General features: G+C 40.8%; 1 long non-coding RNA gene across 1 annotated transcript; it reads left to right on the top strand.

The window, feature by feature from the left end:
* The first annotated feature begins 630 nt into the window (after nucleotides 1–630).
* Nucleotides 631–13,695, top strand: LOC140844787 (uncharacterized). The gene is made up of 5 exons (XR_012123286.1): nucleotides 631–793; nucleotides 1,728–1,825; nucleotides 10,033–10,189; nucleotides 12,537–12,650; nucleotides 13,066–13,695. It is a non-coding gene; the product is annotated as an uncharacterized lncRNA (long non-coding RNA).
* Nucleotides 13,696–18,648: the final 4,953 nt, after the last annotated feature.

The raw sequence follows: 18,648 nt of genomic DNA, 5'->3' as shown, positions 1-18,648 counted from the left end.
TTAAGGACTTTAGAGAGAAAGTGTGTGTGTGTTTCCCTTTCTCTTTTGTTAAGTATATGGATCTTTTAGATATCAGGAACTAAAATAAAATACTTCTCATGAAGTTCCTGTTGAGCGCCAGAAAACTTTTCAGCAAGCAAGTTGATGGTTGCATGTACCAGCTGGCATGGCATTTTAAGGAAAACACATTGTGGGCAAGTTCGATGACTATCAGGAAGTCACTAAATGAGAATGAATTGTAATAGGCTGGTGACTGGCAAACACAAGTTTTAGAGGAGTTTGGATTTCCCCTAGGAAATCAGCAGTTTAGCAGAAAGTGGTCTGTATTCCCTTCTTGCTATAATAGCCATAGTCTAAATCTTTCAAATCCTCTTCATTGCCTGTGAAACTGGATTACACTGGCCCTGCCTTTGTAAGAAACTTGTTGCAACTATATATTTTAGACTGTAAAGCCATGGGACTTCAGTGTTCATCTAATACTCTTCTTTTCCTAAATAGGAAACAGACTCAAGTGAAGAAAGGATTTGTCCCAAGTCAAAAAATGAGTTGAGATATAACAAACTGTAGGCTTTTGGAATTGGAAGATACTCTTCAGTTACATATTTAAATCTTTTGTTAAATCAGGAATCTTCTACAACATGTCTGGCAATCATTTCGAGATCTTTCCTTGCAAGAAATTGACCGCTTTTCAGAGCAGAGCATCCTGTTTTTGGACCACCCTAATTGTTTAGGCAGTCGTCCCTGGCAATGAACCCTGGGTTCCTGTGGCTCATATACCTTGACTCTATAACAGGTGAGTCCCCCGGGAAGCAGACTCTAAGATAGAAATGAGCACACAGAAAGTTTATTAGGGAATGCTGTGGGGCTAAACACTCGTAAAGGAAGCGAGAGAAACAGGATTTGTCAGAGAGATGTCACCTGCCATGCAGTTTCAAGAGTACCTCAACTGATGTGGCAAGGGATTTAGGAGATGGGTCACTTTTAAGGTGTCTGGAGTTGGACTGAGAGGCCAGGCCTCTAAGGCTTATGTCTCTCAAATACTGCATGCAGGCAGCCCTGGGAAGGGACATGACCTTGGGGAAGCAGTTTCTCCCCCTGAGGCAATCCCACATGGGACTGACATCTGAGGACTTTTTGGAGGTGACGCTACCAGTCTCTAAAGAATAGAATTTCTTTATTTCTAAAAGGAGGTCTGGGTGGTACATCACACGCACAAACGATAGCATTTTAGTTATTATCCTGTAAATGTCTACTAAAAATCCCTGCTGCCTTTGATTGGGATTCTGTGTATCTGTAGATCAGTATAGGGAGAATGGATATATCAACAATCTTGAATCCTCTAGTCCGTTAACATGTTACATATACCTCTATTTAGGACTCCTTTAATTTCAGGTAGCAATATTTTGTAGCTTCAGTGTAGAAGCCTTAAGTACATTCCACATTCTTGTCTTAAGTACTTGACCTGTTTTGATGCTGTTTTAAGTGCTATATTTAAATTTTCATTTAAAATTATCTATTGCTAGGATATAGAAATACAATTACTGATTTTTGTATATTGGTCTTATAGTCTGACATTTTGCTAAACTCTCTTCCTTGTCATAGAGGATTTTTCAGTAAACTCCTTAGATTTTCTATGTTTACAATCATATTGTCTATGAATAAGGATACTATTACTTTTTAATTTCTAATTCACATGCCTTTTGTTCCCTTGTGTTGCCACATTGCAGTGGCTCAGAGCTGCAGTACCGTGGGGGAAGGAAGTGCTGAGGGCGGACGTGTTTCCTTCCATCCCAGGCTGGTTGAACAGTATTCAGTCTTTCGTTAGGTAAGATGCAAGTAAATTATAGCAGGCAGATTAAAGTTCTAGAATAGCAACATGGTAAATAAGCATTGGGTCGGTTGTTTAGTTGAAGACCTGAGCTAATTGCATCAATACCAGATACAACAGTAGTCGGAACAAGTTGTAAATAATTATCTACGTCCTAGCTTTGAAAAGGAGAATGTTTCACATCCTTATGGAGACTTTTTTCCAAAGTGATGATGGAATAAGTGATTCCTCAGTGCACAGAAGCAGCAAAACGTCCCACAAAACTAATTGTATAGAGGAAAGTTAAGTAGCTCTATCAGATATTCATCACTCATGATCACTGCTGTGCATGCTGAGAGGTTCATGCTTTGACTAGTCTTCAAACACACTTGTCTGTGATAAATCTTTTCGCCTGGCTCCCTTTGGAGGGGATATTGACATGTTAACATTAAGTTCATGAACACATCTCATATTTATGTAATATCCAGAAGCCAGCCACTGCTGCGAAAAGAGAGCGTGAGCATGCTCACGGACTGATTTCCTCCACCCCCTCCTCCCAGCCACCCCATGCTCAGGTAGGAAGTCAACTTCCTCTTAAAAGCTCCCCCAGTTAACCCTGGAATTTTTGAGGATGGTTTTTCAGTTGTGCTCAGGAATAAAGCTGCTCACATTGCAGGAATACCTCACTTTTCTTGCGCTTCGGTTTATTGTGCTTTGCAGACATTGTGTTTTTTACACATTGAAGGTTTGTTGCAACCCTTCCTCGAGCAAGTCTACCAACGCCGTTTTTCCGTTTTGCTCACTTTGTGTCTCTGTGTCACATTTTAGTAATTCTCATAATATTTCAAACTTTTCCATTATCTTTGTATTTAGTCTGGTGATCTGTGAGAAGTGATCTTTGGTGTAACTATTCTAATTGTTTTGGGGAGCACAAACCATACCCCTGTACGGCAAGCAAAGTTCATCAAGGTTGTGTGTGTTCTGTCTGATCAATCATTCCCTCTCTCTCTCCCTCTCCTTGAGTCTCCCTTTCCCGGAGACACGATATTGAAATTAGGTCAGTTAAGGACCCTACAATGGCCTCTAAGTGTTCAAGTGAAAGGAGTTGCATTCCTTTCATTTTAAATCAAAAGCTAGAAATGATTAAGCTTGGTGAGGAAGGCATGTGGAAAGCCAGGACAGGCCAGAAGTGCAGCCTCTTGGACCAAACATTCCCTTTGTGAATGCAAAGGCAAGTTCTTGAAGGAAATTAAAAGTGCTTCTCCAGGGAGCAGACAAATGATAAGAAAGCAAAACAGCCTTGTAGCTGACATGGAGAAAGTTTTATTCTTCTGGATAGAAAATCAAACTAACTACAATATTTCCTTAAACTGAAACCTAATCCAGAGCAAGTCCCTTAATCTCTTTAATTTTATGAAGGCTGAGAGAGGCGAGGAAGCTGCACAAGAAAAGTCAGAAGCTAGCAGAGGTTGGGTCATGAGGTTTGAGGAAAGAGGCCGTCTCCATAACGTAAAGTGCAGGTAAAGCAAGTGGTGATGGAGAAGCTGCAGCAAGTTATCCAGAAGATCCACCTCAGATCATGGATGGAAGTGGCTCCAATAAGCAACAGATTTTCGGTGTAGAAGAAACAGCCTTCTAATGGAAGACAATGCCATCTAAGGCTTCTGTAGCTAGAGAGGAGAAGTCAGTGCCTGGCTTCAAAGGACAGGCTGCCTGTCTTGTTAGGGGCTGATGCAGCTGGTGACTTTAAGTTGAAGCCAATGCTCATTGACTATTCTGAAAACCCTAGGGCCCTTAAGAATTATGCTAAATCTATTCTGTGCTCTTATCAGTGGAACAACAAAGCCTGGATGACAGCTTATTTGTTTATAATGTGGTTTACGGAATATTTTAAGCTCACTTTTGAGACCTACTGCTGAGATAAAAGGATTGCTTTAAAAATATGACTGTTCTTTGACGACGCATCTGGTCACCCAAGAGCTCTCGTGAAGATGTACAACGAGATTAATGTTGTTTTCATGCCTGCTAACACAGCATCCATTATGCAGCCCGTGCATTAAGGAGTCATTTTGACTTTCAAGTCTTATCATTTCAGAAATACATTTTGTAGGCTATAATTGCCATAGGCAGTGATTCCTCTGGTAGATCTGGGCAAAATCAATTGAAAATCTTCTGGAAAGGTTTCACATTCTGGATGCCATTCAGAACATTCACGATTCATGGAAAGAGGTCAAAATATCCACATGAACAGAGTTTGGAAGAAGTGGATTTCAGCCGTCGTGGATGACTCTGAGGGGTTCAAGACTTCAGTGGAAGAAGTCACTGCGGACATGGTGAGAACAGCAGGAGAACTACAACTAGAAGGGGAGCCTGAGGCTGTGATTGAATTGCTGCATCTCAGGATAAAACTTGACCTAAGAAAGTAGTTTTTGAAATGCAATCTGGTCTCAGTGAAGATGTTGTGAGTCATTGAAATGACAGCAAAGGATTTAGAATTATTGTATGAACTTAGTTGATAAAGCAGTGGCAGGGTTTGAGAGGACTGTCTCCAGTTCTGGAAGAAGTTCTACTGTGGATAAAGGCTATCAAACAGCCCCCACATGCTGCAGAGAAATCAGTTGTGAAAGGAAGAGTCGATCAATGTGGCAAACTTCATTTTTGTCTCATTTTAAGACATTGCCACAGCCACCCCCACTTCAGTAGCCACCACCTGGATCAGCCAGCAGCCCTCAACATCGAGGTGAGTCCCTCCACCAGCAAAAAGTTAACAAGTTGCTGAAGGCTCTAGTGATGGTGAGCAGTTTCTAACGATAAAGTATTTTTAATTATGTACATTGATTTTTTTAGACATAATGCTATGGCACACTTAATGGAGTATCATGTAACATAACTTATATGTACTGGGAAACTAAAAAATTCACTTGACTCACTTTATTGTGATATTTACTGTATTGTGGGGTCTTGGAACTGAACCTGCAATATCTGCCAGGTATGCCTGTATTTAGTCCTGCCTTCTCATTTGGATCTCACTTGCTTTTGCTAGCAGTACCCTCCCTGAAAATGTCAGTGTTTCTGCTGTGGATGCACTGCACAGTGTCCCTGAAACACAGTTCTTCCGGTGCCGCACCCCATGACGGGCTTTGTTGTTTAGGCCTTGTGGCATCAGTAGTTGGGGTCAGGGTCTGACTTGGCCTTCGTGAAGTCAGGCTCTTCAGCATGTCACCATCATCCTTCCCTCCACACAGGCCACACAAAGAGGAGAGTGGGAAGTTCCTTACTCTCCTCTGTCAGCTATGCTATTTCTCTGATCTTCTCCAACCAGTCATACCACAAACAAGCAGACAAAAGAAACAAACATGTTCTTACTTTTGTCAAAACATTAAAACATCTATGCATGTGATTCTACCCAAACAGATACCTGCAAGCGTCTCCTGTAAACCTGTGACAGAGAAACAAATCTGGCCATGGTTGGAAACCTGGCTACACAGCAATGCCTTGATTGACAAGAGTCATCCAGTTTAGTGTTTCCATTGCAAAAACAATCCAACAGTCACTTACTAAAGCCTCATGGTGTTCTGTGGAAGACATTGACATGAATATGGATTCAAAGCAAAAACACAATCTTTTCAATGCCATATATTTAGAACAACTTCTACTCCACATGGCCTTTCTGTTCTGTCTTTTTTTCCCCCAAAATGAACTAAAATCCAGCCCATTATTTTCCAGGCACAAAATTTGTTCACTGTGTTTAAACACATAAGTATTTGATACCTGGCAAATAACAGTGGACGTTTGACTGTAAATGGAGGAGAGCTTATTGTGACATTATATGCAGGTGATGATTGCTGAATCTGACTAATCATGCACTGAGATTCCCAGATAGTCAAAAATCACACCCTCTTTAAAAACCCAAAGCTGTACATTCAAAGGTCTGTACAACACTGAAGGTAGTGCTGGGTGTTCTTACATGTGGTCATTAACTTAATCACCAACACGGAGAATGGGATTGAGAGGATGATTGAGAACATAAGCATCTTGTAAATATCAAACAGGATCATTCCCTGCATTGTTTCTGAATTCTTTGCTCTCAAGTTTAGTCAGATATTTTCCTGTGCCTCATTTTCACTAAACTGGGAAAACGAAAACTGAAACAAAGATACCACCTCATTATTTAATCATCATTTCTTAAATAAATACAGTAGTTATTACTCTTATGTATAATAACCAGGAGTATAATAATGCCTCCCTCCAAAGAGAAAGAGTTTCATTTATAAGACAATATTCTGAAATCCTCTGTTCATTTATCAAAGTGGGGGTTTTGATGAATTAATCAGTTAAAATTTTTTAAAAAATGGTCTTTTAGTTTGCTTCAACTCCCTGAAAATCTAATGAGCTGATCTGGCTCATAACATATATAAATACAACTACCTGCATTTCATTCTTCCATAAAATTGGAAGCAATACAGATACAAAAGGATTAATTCACTATTTTTTTGCTGCCTCAATTAGAGGTTTTGAGCCTATTCAAGCTGCCACTGCATGAGTCATATCAGGAAATATGAGAAATCAACATCCTGAAATAACTTGAATTTGGGTTTGTGTAATGGTAGGATGGGGTGGCATCCCACAAAAATGAAAGCCGTTTATTAACTCTGAAGAAAATAAAACCATCGTGGGGTGGGAAGTCCTTCACGGAGCCTGAGAAGGATAAACTCCCCACTTTGGGGATAGGTGTTCCCCATGCTAAGAAAAGCTGGCTCTGCCCGGATCAGATAGCAGTGACTTGCTCATTTCCTGTGTTTGCCGTCACTAACATTTCAGTCCCGATTTCATATCTGCTGATTGGTTTCATATCCTCCTCCCTTCCTGTTAAAATTGGAGCCATTTTTCAAGGTCTAGCCTAGGGCTTCCTCTGAAGCATTTTCTAATCCTCCCAAACTTGATTGAATCTGTTCTTCCTTTTACTTTCCTAACAGCATTTCTAATCTGTACTAGTCATTTGACCCCTAATCATATGCCTACTTTATATAGCTTATTGCATTTTCAAATCTCTTGGTTTGATACCTTAGCTAGATTTAAAAGTCTTGAGGGCAAGGCTCTTTGTTTTATGCTTCAATGGCCCATTGGCTTGTAAGGGGGGGGCGACTATTACATGGTGATGATCTGGAACCACAGGCCGTAATCCTTTCGCTCCAAGAGGCCTGGTTTTCGTGGAAGATAAATGCATCCATGTGGTCTGTTCTGCTTCATGGTATCATAGGTGTGGCCCCGGAGTGAGAGAAACCTAAATTCAAACCCTGGACCCACCACTTATTAAATGTGAATATAGGCAAGTTTCTTAATTTCTTTTTAGCATCAATTTGCTCATTTGGAAATGAAAGGGATAACAAAACAGTTGGGAGAATGAAATCAGATAATGTCTATGAAGCACTTAGCATGGTTTCTGGCATCTAATTAGCACTACATCATGATACTCTTGTTACTGTAAGTGGTTCCGAGGCATGGGGCGGCTCTGTGGCCAGTGAGGACGGAGGGCTGCATGGGCAAGGGGGCGTCATGGAGCTCCTCAGCTAGTTGGACTCACGGGCTCAGCTGTGGTGGGATGAGCTCCCAGCTGGTGTCGGTGGGAGGTGGGCAGCGTGTAAATGAGACCCGCACAGAAAGGAGTTGCTCACAGTGACAAGACTAGAAGTTGGGCATCTGACCAGTACTAGCTTTGGGTGGTCTTTTTGGTTTGGTGAGGACACTGGACAGCATCTGGAATTTCTGAAAACAAGACCTGTTTTTCTGAAAAGTAGGTTAGGGAGAGGGTAGGCAAGGATTCAGGTGCCTAGGCAAGCAGATGAGGGTTTAAGGTTCTGTTTAAGGTTAATGGTTTTCTTCCAGCAGCTGCCCCAGGTCCTTCAGCGTCTTCTCCTTCCTGCTGGTCGAGTCATCCATGTTCCTTGTGGCCATATTCTCTTCTCCATTCTCTCACCAGCCTAGTGCAAAGGACTTCCTTTCCCACACATCCACCAAATCCCTCTCACCAAGATCACTAATGACCTTCTCTGACCCCGTGGACTCGTCATCCCCCTGCAGACGTCAATCACCTACACTCTTTCCTAAATTTTACTCCACTTTGGCTGCTGTCAGGCCGGTCGTCCTCCGCTGGTATCCCTTTTCTCTTTCTGACTCCTCCCACTCCCACTCTTTCTTTTTTCAGGTTCCCCTTTCATCCTTGAAATGTTGTTATCCCTCCACATTCTGCCGTAGCCTCTCTCTTCGGACTCTGCCCGCTCTCCTTGCTCTTGCCCGCCTCTCAAGTACCCAGGCTCCCGAGCCACCCTCGTGCGGAAGGTTCTTAAGCTCTGGTGTCCTTAAGCTCTGGTGTCCGTCACGCTCTTTCTCCTGAGCTCTGACCCTAACTCCGCTTAGCCACCGACACCTCAGACCGTGTTCAAAAGAGGACTTTCCGCTTCCCCTCAAACTTGTTCTTTCTCCCCTGTTCCTTCTCTCAGGGAAGGACATCACCACCCTCTCTGTTGTTATTCAGGTAAAACAAAAGCGTTCCTCCTTGACGTCGCATTTCCTATATCCAATTAATCACCAGATTCCAATTCAAACTTCCTGAACCCATGCTCTTCTTCTGAGTATATATATCTTGTTTTGTATCCCATCTGAAAACATATGCACAAAGAGTGCTTATTTAAAAACTGTCTTGTGTTTTACTTTTTACCCACCTGTTACCAGCTAAATCAGTTTTGCCACGTTCTTTTATGGATGGATTTGGAAAATGTGCCCACAAAAAAGCTTTAATGTGTTGAAACTGCATAATCAGAAATCCTGCTTTTCTCCATTGTAAGCCAAATACGTTGTTGGTTAACAATGGTAAACAAACTGGGCATCATTTGCGTTATGGAAACTAATGTGCATGCTGATTGTAATTTCAACATCAGAAGAGTTTATACCAGTACTATTTAGAGTGCTACTACTTGAAATAATACAATCAATTTTTATGTGTATTAAAATAGTAATTGTATTTAATTTAGAAAGTCAAACTTATAATACAAATGCTGTGTGGAGCCCTGTGTGATGGTCACCAGTCCTAAAGCAGTGGAGCCCTGGGGTGCAGTTACTGATCCCAGGACCCCAAACACCTCTGCCCACGTGTTATCAGCTGTCAAGGAAAGCAGGGTACAGTCAAGCACTGGGTGGAACAATGCTTCACTCACACAGAGAAGAGTCAGAGCAACGTCAGCCACAGTAGGGGGCTGTGTGGGCTCTGTACCTCTTGGTGAGGAAGTGCCCCAGACCCAAGGCCCTTTTTAACTAGGCTGATTGGGGGTCAGAAGATGGCACACAGGAGACGCTGGCCTTTCCCAGCGACAGCCAGCATCCCCTCAGCCCACCCTCCCAAACGCAGTTTTTCACCTCTGAGAGGCAGGCAGCCACTTCCAACTTGTTAGTCGTTTCTTCTAGTGGTGCCTCTACATATCCAAGTAAGATACTTATACTGTGAATTCTTGATTTTCAACTTTAGGTATTATTCGTTGAGTTCTTATGCTGATTTTGTTTTCTAATGTCATCTGTGCCCTCCTTCCTCCCTGCCCTCCTCCCTCCCCCACATTATCATTCTCTCCATCCTCCTAGTACATTTATGTCATCATTTCTATTTCAATTAATGTTTAGGATTTTTATTATCATGACTGTTGGTTATAGCAGAGCCCTGTACTGTGGTATATTACATTTCCTTTTTACCACAAGTATTTTTGTTTTTTCCTGGAGTTAAATGTTCTTATTTTAATGAGTTTTCATATGTTTCTTTTTACCTATGACTACATCAGCCACATGCTTTGCAGAAGAACTATAAAAGTCTTCTCCACATGGTCAGGTTCATATAAAATGCCTCCTAGAACCCTGCATCCAGCTGCACTAATCTTAACTGGTTACAGTCTAAGCCTGCTGCACACCCGTTGTCCTGGACACCTCCCTTCATTGTTCCTGGGAATTCTGTCCTTCTCCTTGTTTCTTTTAGGATTACTGAATTTCTTGATTACTCTTTCTTAGATTACGTGGCGTTTTGGTGAAGCATTTTGCCCAATAGCTCCCTGAGAAAGGAGTCAAAAGAAATTATATTTTGGGGGAAACTGAATGTCTGAAATTACGTATTGTCACATTTGATTAACAGTTTTGCACGATACTGAATTTTGAATTGAAAATCATTTTCTCTCTGAAATTCACAGGTACTTGTCCACGGTCTTCTGTTTCCAGTGGTGCTGCTGAGAAGTCTCATCATTCTTGGATCCTAATTTTCATATGTGATTCTTCTTTTTCTCTGAAGCTCCTGGGATCTGCTCTTTCTCTGTGATACTCTGAGGTTTCGCAGTGATGCACTGTGGCGTGAGTCCTTCACATTTATTTTTGTGGGCCCTAAGTGGGTCATTTAAATCTGGGAATGTACATCCTCATTCTGAAAAACACTCTTGTATTATGTCTTCCATATTTTTTCTCCTTTTTTGTTTTTTTTTTTTTTTACTACTCTTGGTCAGTGTATTCTATTTTCTGGGTAAATTCCTCAATTTTATTTTTCAACCTATTCAATCTTTATATTTGCCATTATATTTTTATTTTCAAAGGGCTTTTTCCTCATTCACTCATTCTCTCACCAACACTTACTGAGTTACTATGCTATGCCAGGGATTGTTTTAGGTGCTGGAATATGGCACAAATCCCTTCTCTTGAGGACTGTATTATCTAATGGCTGAAGGCAGATGGGGATTGTAAGTACCAAGAGAGGTAGGTAGCACTACATTCAAAAACAAAACAAACCTCAGGGCAGGCCTCACTGAGAATGTTACATTTGAAGAGAAATTTGAAGGAGATCGATATTTTTATTTTCTGAAAAAAATTTTTACTATAGCAATCTCTTCTAATTCATGGGTGTGAATTTTTTCCTCCTTGCTTTCAGGTTACTTACTGTAAACTTTTTGAAGTTTTCCTTTGACCTCTATATATACTCATCTCTCTTTCCTCAGATTTCCCTCTGCCCTGCCATTTTTTTTTCTCTTTTAATTTTGTCCTTCATTTTAAAGCCTTACCACGATGTTTGATGATCCTTGCTGGTCTTTCTATTTATGAATTAAATTTGAAAAAGCAAACTGGAAGCACCACACGTGTCTGTGTGTGTCAGCTGTTGAGCCTCCCCGGGTGATTATGTGGACATTTAGCGATTCCTGGGTTCCTTTCCCTTGGAATGGCTGGTTGCTCTAAAAGCAGCTTGCTTGTGCTGTCTGAGACGTAGGTGCCTGACTGCCAACACCCCGGGGCCACGTCAGTATGTAGGTTATAGCTCGGTCACCCTGCGTGCAGTCGAGACTCTGCCCAACCTCAGCGTCCCTGTGTCCCTGAGCCCAGAGCCTCTTTGATTCTGTTTCTTCTGAGGTGAATCTCCTGTTTTCTGCCTGTGCACAGGAGGGACAGCTAGCTTGCCATGTGGGCTTGGGAAGAAGATAACACATGTGGGACTGATTGTTAACTTCCCCTGTCCTCTGTTGTCAGCCCACCCCACAGCCCTGTTCTGAGAAGTACTTGGTGGCCCCGCTTCCTGAACTGCCCCAGTCCTCTAAACCAAGACAGGCCTTGCTCCCCTTTAGCAGCCACCTCTGCCCCTCGAGCTGGTCGAAGGATGCAGCGTCCCTTCTCTGCTAAGTTAATCACCACTCATCCATCCAAACTTCATCTTCCAAAATCACGTCACTATCATTCATCTACTCTTATCTCAGGACCAATGTCATTTGTATTCATATGTTGATCCTTTACTTTTATTTTATTGGACTTTGTGTAGGGAGAAGAGATAAATCTGCCTGGTTGAACAAGTCTATAATAAATGATTCAATCCAAATTACTTGTGAATCTGCTTGAATATGTGAAATAAAGTTTTCTCTTTTGGAATGATAAGAGTGTTTCATTCTCTATAAATCCTCCAAAGTAATTTAGAGACTAAGAAAATAGACATATTTCCTTAACGTATTTCACAAACCTTTTGCTTAGATGACAAAGTTACATATTAATAGTTTTCTTGGATAATCATTTAAATTCGTTCATTAGGTTTTATTTTTAAATTTAATTTGAATATTCTGAGTAATCTGGTTTCCTCTTGTTAGAAAGCCTTTTGAATTTTAAGATGTAGAAGTATTTTTAAGATATATCTCCTAGATCTAACATTTAAAAAAAAAACCAAACATACTGTCTTAATAAATATTACCGAAATTAGTCAAATGCCAAAAATTTATAAGCATCTACTCTGAGCCTTAGCAACATGCTCGGTTCCTTGGACCATAAAATGTTGGACAGATCCCTGGATATGCGTCAACTTGGAATTTGATCCCAGTTTTACCACTGGCTATATGACCTTGGACAAAATAAAGAAGCTTCCTGATCTCAAGCTCTTAATCTGTAAAATAGGGCTTACACTAGTTGTCCTAACACTGTAAACTGAGTGATTCTTTGATAGTTATCAATATGTAGAAGTAGACTAGATAGAGATTTGAATGGCGGAGTCCTTATTCACAAAGACCTGGGAAACTCCAAAGGCAGCATGAATATCAGACAAAAAGAAGTAATTCTCTTAGGTTGTCTCCTGCTCTTTAATATCTCTTTTCTCCCAATTTCTCCTTTTTGATAATCTTACTAAAGTGAGGCTGGGTCATGTCATATTCTAGCTCAGAAATCTCTCCCCGGGCTGCAGGATGAAGACCAGCGCTCCTGTTCTTATTGTCTTCCACTCATGCCATGTGCACCAGCCACTGGAATAGGAAAGAGACCAAGATGGCATGACTGTCTTTTCATGTCCATCACTCACGTTAGTACTGAAACCTTATTCTCCTACTCTACTTTTATCTTCAGTGCCAGCAGTAATATCGCTTGGATTTCGAAGAAAACATTTTTTTCTGGTCCAAGAAGATGCCTTTTGGTGGGCCAGGGTATGGATATCAGTGGGAGGGAAGATTTTACTCATAAAGTGACTCTTAAATAGTTGAAATCTGAGGTTGTCTACAGCTAAACACTAAGTCTTTCCAAATCCTAAAAGGAAAAAGGTCAATAATAGATTTTGCTGAATTCAAAATGTTTCTCTCATATATTTTTATATCCTTTCCATGTTTGCTTGTCTATACCAGGATTAAAGTAAGGGATGATTCCTAACTTACTACAAAGTCACGTTTTCATTATGTTAAATTTGTCATTATTTCATGCTGTTCTCCTTGGGATTATTCTAGGAAGAAACGAGGACTAGAAACAAGGGAGATGTGGAAGGAAAAGCATCCTGGCAGAAAAATGAAGAAGGGTCTGAGCAGAGGAGAGAGGAAACAAAACCGAGAATTGTGGCCGTCCAAGAAGGACAGGGATGGACGCGAAAGGGGCTCCTCAACTGGAAAAGACGGGTTACCGCATGAGGAGATCTGGCTCCAGAGAACAATTTCTTTTAATATGCTTCCTTTTCCTCTTTCATTAACTCAGGAGTACTTGGCTTTTCACTGTTACTATAGAGACATAATATGAAATTGAAACTTCCTGGTACAAAACCAGAAATAGCTTATTTAAATGGCAGAAAGACTACAAAAACCACCTTCATTTTGTTCTTACTATAAGCCCTGATTCTCCATGATACTTCCTTGAGCACAGACTATGTATTAAGAAAAAACTTTGGTGATGATATGGCAGTTGTCCCATCAACCTTTGAAATTAAATGATCAATGGGTAGTATAAAAAAGGCCAGTACAGAGTAAATTTTGTAATATTTTAAGTCATATTGATGAGACACTTGATAGGAATACAATTTGCTTTTTATTCTGGCATCACTGTTTGTTTTGAGTAAGGCGAGAAAACAAATAACATAATTTGCATAATGAAACCATTGAGAGTAAATAGCCGTCTTTCTTCAGAGGTATCTGTGCCGTTTTGACTTACAGTTTAGATTTGTTCAAGTTTATTTACCTCCCTCCCCCAACTGAACAATGCTTCTGATTTATTCCTGCCATTTAGTGTCATATAAATTCAAGTGTTCCACTAGGAAGAGAAACAGTTCATCAAGTTGCAACTATATTAAGTGAAACATTCTCTCTGATACGTTTTTAATTTGTTTTATTCCCATTTTGCTATTGTAATTTTCCCACCTACCAGTGGAGATAAGGGACTGTTTCATTCTTATTCCTGTGGCTTGCTGAGACCACATGCTCATTCTGTTAAGGAGAGTCCGCTGATCTGCAGGAGGAAAAAGGGAAATCCACTAGGCAGGGAGGCCCTGAGACGGGACTGACCATCCATGAGTCAGTCAACAGGCGCTCCTGACATCTGACTGCTATTTATTGTTGCTCTAGGAGCTGTGGGGATCTAGAAAACATGCACAAAACAGTGTTATTATCTGGGCTGATGAACCCACTGCTAATTCAGGCTACTCTGAGTATTTGATGTACATCCTTAATGTTCCTATCCTTTCCTTCCTCCACTGGCGGGAGGTTTAAATGTAGGGTCCATGGGCCATAAAAAGCCCTTGGATGGAATTCAGATGGTCCATAAAAATTCCATCTTTTTAATAATTAATCACTAACTGAAATTTAACAGTTCCTTCAATTATATATGTAACACAGTGGTATTTAAGAGTGTCTGTGACCTTATCAACAACAGAAATCACAGATATTTTCATAACACATTATAGCTGTTGGAGATCTCTGGAAATTCCATTTATGCTTTATCACTATTTTTTTTTTTGAGAGGGCATCTCTCATATTTATTGATCAAATGGTTGTTAACAACAATAAAATTCAGTATAGGGGGGTCAATGCTCAATGTACAATCATTAATCCATCTCAAGCCTAATTCTCATCAGTCTCCAATCTTCTGAAGCATAACGAACAAGTTCTTACATGGTGAACTAATTCTTACATAGTGAATAAATTCTTACATGGTGAACAGCACAAGGGCATTCATCACAGAAACTTTCGGTTTTGATCACGCATTATGAACTATAAACAATCAGATCAAATATGAATATTCGTTTGATTTTTATACTTGATTTATATGTTGATCCCACATTTCTCCCTTTATTATTATTATTATTTTTATTTTTAATAAAATGCTGAAGTGGTAGGTAGATGCAAGATAAAGGTAGAAAACATAGTTTAGTGCTGTAAGAGGGCAAATGTAGATGATTAAGTGTGTGCCTGTGGACTAAGTATTAATCCAAGCTAGACAAGGGCAGCAAAACATCCATGGATGCAGATTTCTCTCAAAGCAGGGGGGATGAGGTTCTGAGCCTCACCTCTGTTGATCCCCAATTTCTCACCTGATGGCCCCCCTGCGACTGTGCCTGTCTTAGGTTGTTCCTCCCTTGAGGAATCTTACCCGTCTCTGGCTAACCAGTCATCTTCCGGGCCATACAGGGAAATGTAAAGATGGTGAGAGAGATGCCATATTGTTTGAAAAGGTTAGCTTTTTACTTCTTTGCAGATTTATGCCCTGTGGCTTCTATGCCCAGCACTTGTCTCGAGGTATCTTTACCACCTGGAGGAATTATGATACTCGGTAAATTCTATATGAGGCACGAATTCTATTTAAGCGTTGTAATTAGGAAGGAAGAAGAAAAGCTATAGAGGTAGCATATGGAAGAAAACATGGGAGGATTGATTATTTCTTTGACATATCTTCTTGTAGAGTACCTTAAGTATGTATAGGTTTTAAACTACTAACTAATTTGCACACACATATTAACATAATAGGAATACGGTGACATAAACAAAGCAAATCTATAATTACCATCCATCTCCAGTGAAGCCAAGAAAACCATTTAGGCACCCTAGGCATTTGTGAAAATTTGTCTATGATATGATGGATATTGTCCAACTGTACTTGAACGGTCTGAGAAAAATCAGACAAATTAAGGTAGCCCATTTCTGGGATCTGTTCACATCCCATATGTTCTTTTAACCGTAGATAGTCTATAGTCATAAGATTTTGGAGTGCTACAACTTGCACCCCTCCCAACTCCTGGTTGAGTTCCAACAGTACAGATCCGGTCAAATTCGTTGTCTCACTGTATGCACATGCCAGCCTAGACATCTCCCTCCTCATTCCAATGGCAAGTCCAGGAAACGGTGGGGTGGACGCAGCCACAACCGCAGCATCACCCAGATCCCTGTGGAGGCTTTTTGATGTTTATCACTATTTTTAAATTAGAATAGTTATTAGACATGCAGCTAGTGTCTCTTAATGCATTACATAAGTACTATCCTTAAATTGCAGTTGTTTTGATAGTTTTATAATTGTATTTCAACTTGATTATTATCTTTTGAATCCTACATATTTTATTTTATTCATTGAAAACAGTAGTCTAAGATGGAATTCTTTGACTTCACTGGCTCATCAAAGAGGTCAGTGATGCAAAAAAGGGTAAGAATTCCTGTTGATGATAACCAGATTTGGTGATATCTTTATTCATTCACACACTTCCGACAGAAAAAGGAGGAGGAAAAACAGAAAGAAGTTAAATTTAGAGGTTTAATTTCAATGTTAAATTTGAAGCAGTTAAGTGCATAGAAGCTTCTGAGTTATCAGAGGCTTTACCTTTTTCCTTTACATATTCATTGTGCTGGTAATTGAGAGTAATCTGGTAACAGACCTTTACTACCTTGGCAAATCGTTCTGTCTGTATTGCTTGCCAACCTTTTCTCTAAACTGCCATGTTGTGACCTTGGGATATTACTTTACATCCCCGCCTTCCATTTCTTCTTTGCTGGATGGAGCTAATAATACCTAATTTGCTGTTGTATGTTTATGTGTGAGGGTTATTTTCCTGGCTTATTGTAAGGTCTTAAACAATATTGAATGAATTTAATCAAGAATATATCTGCAGGCAGTTTGAAAACTGTATTTGTATTATACAAATATGCAAATGCCATGAAATGCTGTTATGGATGATAGAGAGTGTTGGGTGGTTGACAGATTCTTAAAACTCTAAAAAGTGTTACATCATTGCTGGGTAAGGCTCATGCCTAACTAGTAGCAGAAAGTGGCACCCTGTGGTGATTCCTTACGGTGCTTGGCCACATTACAGCTCGTGATTTTTCAGGATATAATGTGCTGCTGTCAGTGTCCTGTTAGACATGGCTCTCTCATGGCGAAAAGCACAGGGCATTTCCCCAGGGAGGGGGGATGGCAGAGTGAGGGGGTTATGGTATCATCTGCTCTGCCCAGGATGGTACTCCCATGACCACAGTTTCTTGTCAGTAGTTAAAGGAATTGCTGTCATTTCCCTTCACTGTCACATGAGAGCATGTGAGCCTGGTAGGGTGAAGGAACACACTCGGTCCATTCATCATCTTTGTTCTTGCAGACATTATATTCTCCATAGGACTGAGAGACCCAATTTTTCAGTTAGCACCAAATGTAAACCTTTCTAACACCTGCATCCTGGGGCCACAATCCATGGAAGAAGTTGGGTGTGAATTTCAAAGAGATGGTTGGAACGCAACACCTCTCTGGTCTCTCAAATCGACATTGCAGCCAGTATATTTTAAACTGTAGGTTGATGGTGATTAACCCAGCATCCTCTGTGTGTAAGGCATTGTGTACTGGTTTTTATTAGTTGCTGCTCTCTCTGTCCCTTGGTGGCACTGCTGTCCCATTTTGTGCTGTTTTGAGAGCTTTGGAGACATTCCCAACCTTCTTCCCCTCACTGTGCAAGGTTGACAGGAGGGGAGCGGCAGTTCGAGACACAAGGCTTTGAGGCACACAGGTGCACATTTTCTCATCCTCAAGGAATTTCATAGCCAGCATTCCTATTTGTTTGCTGGCACATACTATGGCATGAATGTTACCTTCCCACCTTCATGTCTGTGTTCAGTGCTCTGACAACAGAGTAGGTGAACCCGTTGTGATGTGACGTGTCAATAAGCAAAGAAGGTAAACAATTCTGTATTAGTAAATTGACCTTCTGAGAGGAAAAGGAGAGGAAAATGCTTTCATCTTAAAACTAAGAACCAGGCATTGAGAACATTTGGCAGTTAACAAGGTTAGGAAAAAGAATACTCCAAATCATGGTATTTTGGTTTAAAGGAGTTGGGGTTTATTCTCTTACAGATTCAGTATGATTTAATGGGAGGATCTGAAAAACAACCCCAAAACTATCTTTGACATTCATTCATTGACTGACAAGGAATAAACACATTTCCAGAAGCAGACAAGCAACCAGGAGCATGTGGGAGACACTAATGTAGGAACCTACCAACTCTCACTTTCTCCCTCTGCCACGATGTCTCTGTTTCACATAGCTTGGAGTCCACCATACATGGCAATACGTATTTATTGTTAACATCCCTCATTTAAAAGTACATTACTGGTTTGGAGGGATGGCCTGAGAAGAGGAGATATACATGTATTGTACAGTGTGGAAGGTTGTCACTGTAGCTTTGATGCAGGTGAGCCGTATGCTCTTCCTTTCAGCGGCTCTGTGGCCTGGCAGTCAGGACATGAGTCAAGATCTCCTTTAGAGAGTAACCCCTTTCTGACATTAACTGTGTCTTGATGGAGAGCACAGCACATGAGTTATGAGTTCTGGCCTGGGAGCTGTGACAGATGACTCTGAAAATACAGCCTGGGAGAACTAACTGAGGGAACTCCTCTGGCAGAGTGAGCCCTGAACACACTCAGCTCATGTCTATTTGGGGCTCCTCTTCAGACGTCCAGAATGGCTCATTCCTAATTGCTCCTGTGCAATGTGTGGGCATGTCTTTTCTTCTTCATGCAAATGTGTGGGCCTGTTGGATGCTAGCAGGGAGGGATAGGAAAGGGAACAGGGGTCGTTT

The sequence above is a fragment of the Manis javanica genome, chromosome 12 (genome assembly GCF_040802235.1).
Source record: "Manis javanica isolate MJ-LG chromosome 12, MJ_LKY, whole genome shotgun sequence".
In the NCBI taxonomy this organism is placed as follows: domain Eukaryota; kingdom Metazoa; phylum Chordata; class Mammalia; order Pholidota; family Manidae; genus Manis; species Manis javanica.
Note: the sequence above shows the minus strand (reverse complement) of the source record. Positions and strands in the feature narration are given on the sequence as shown.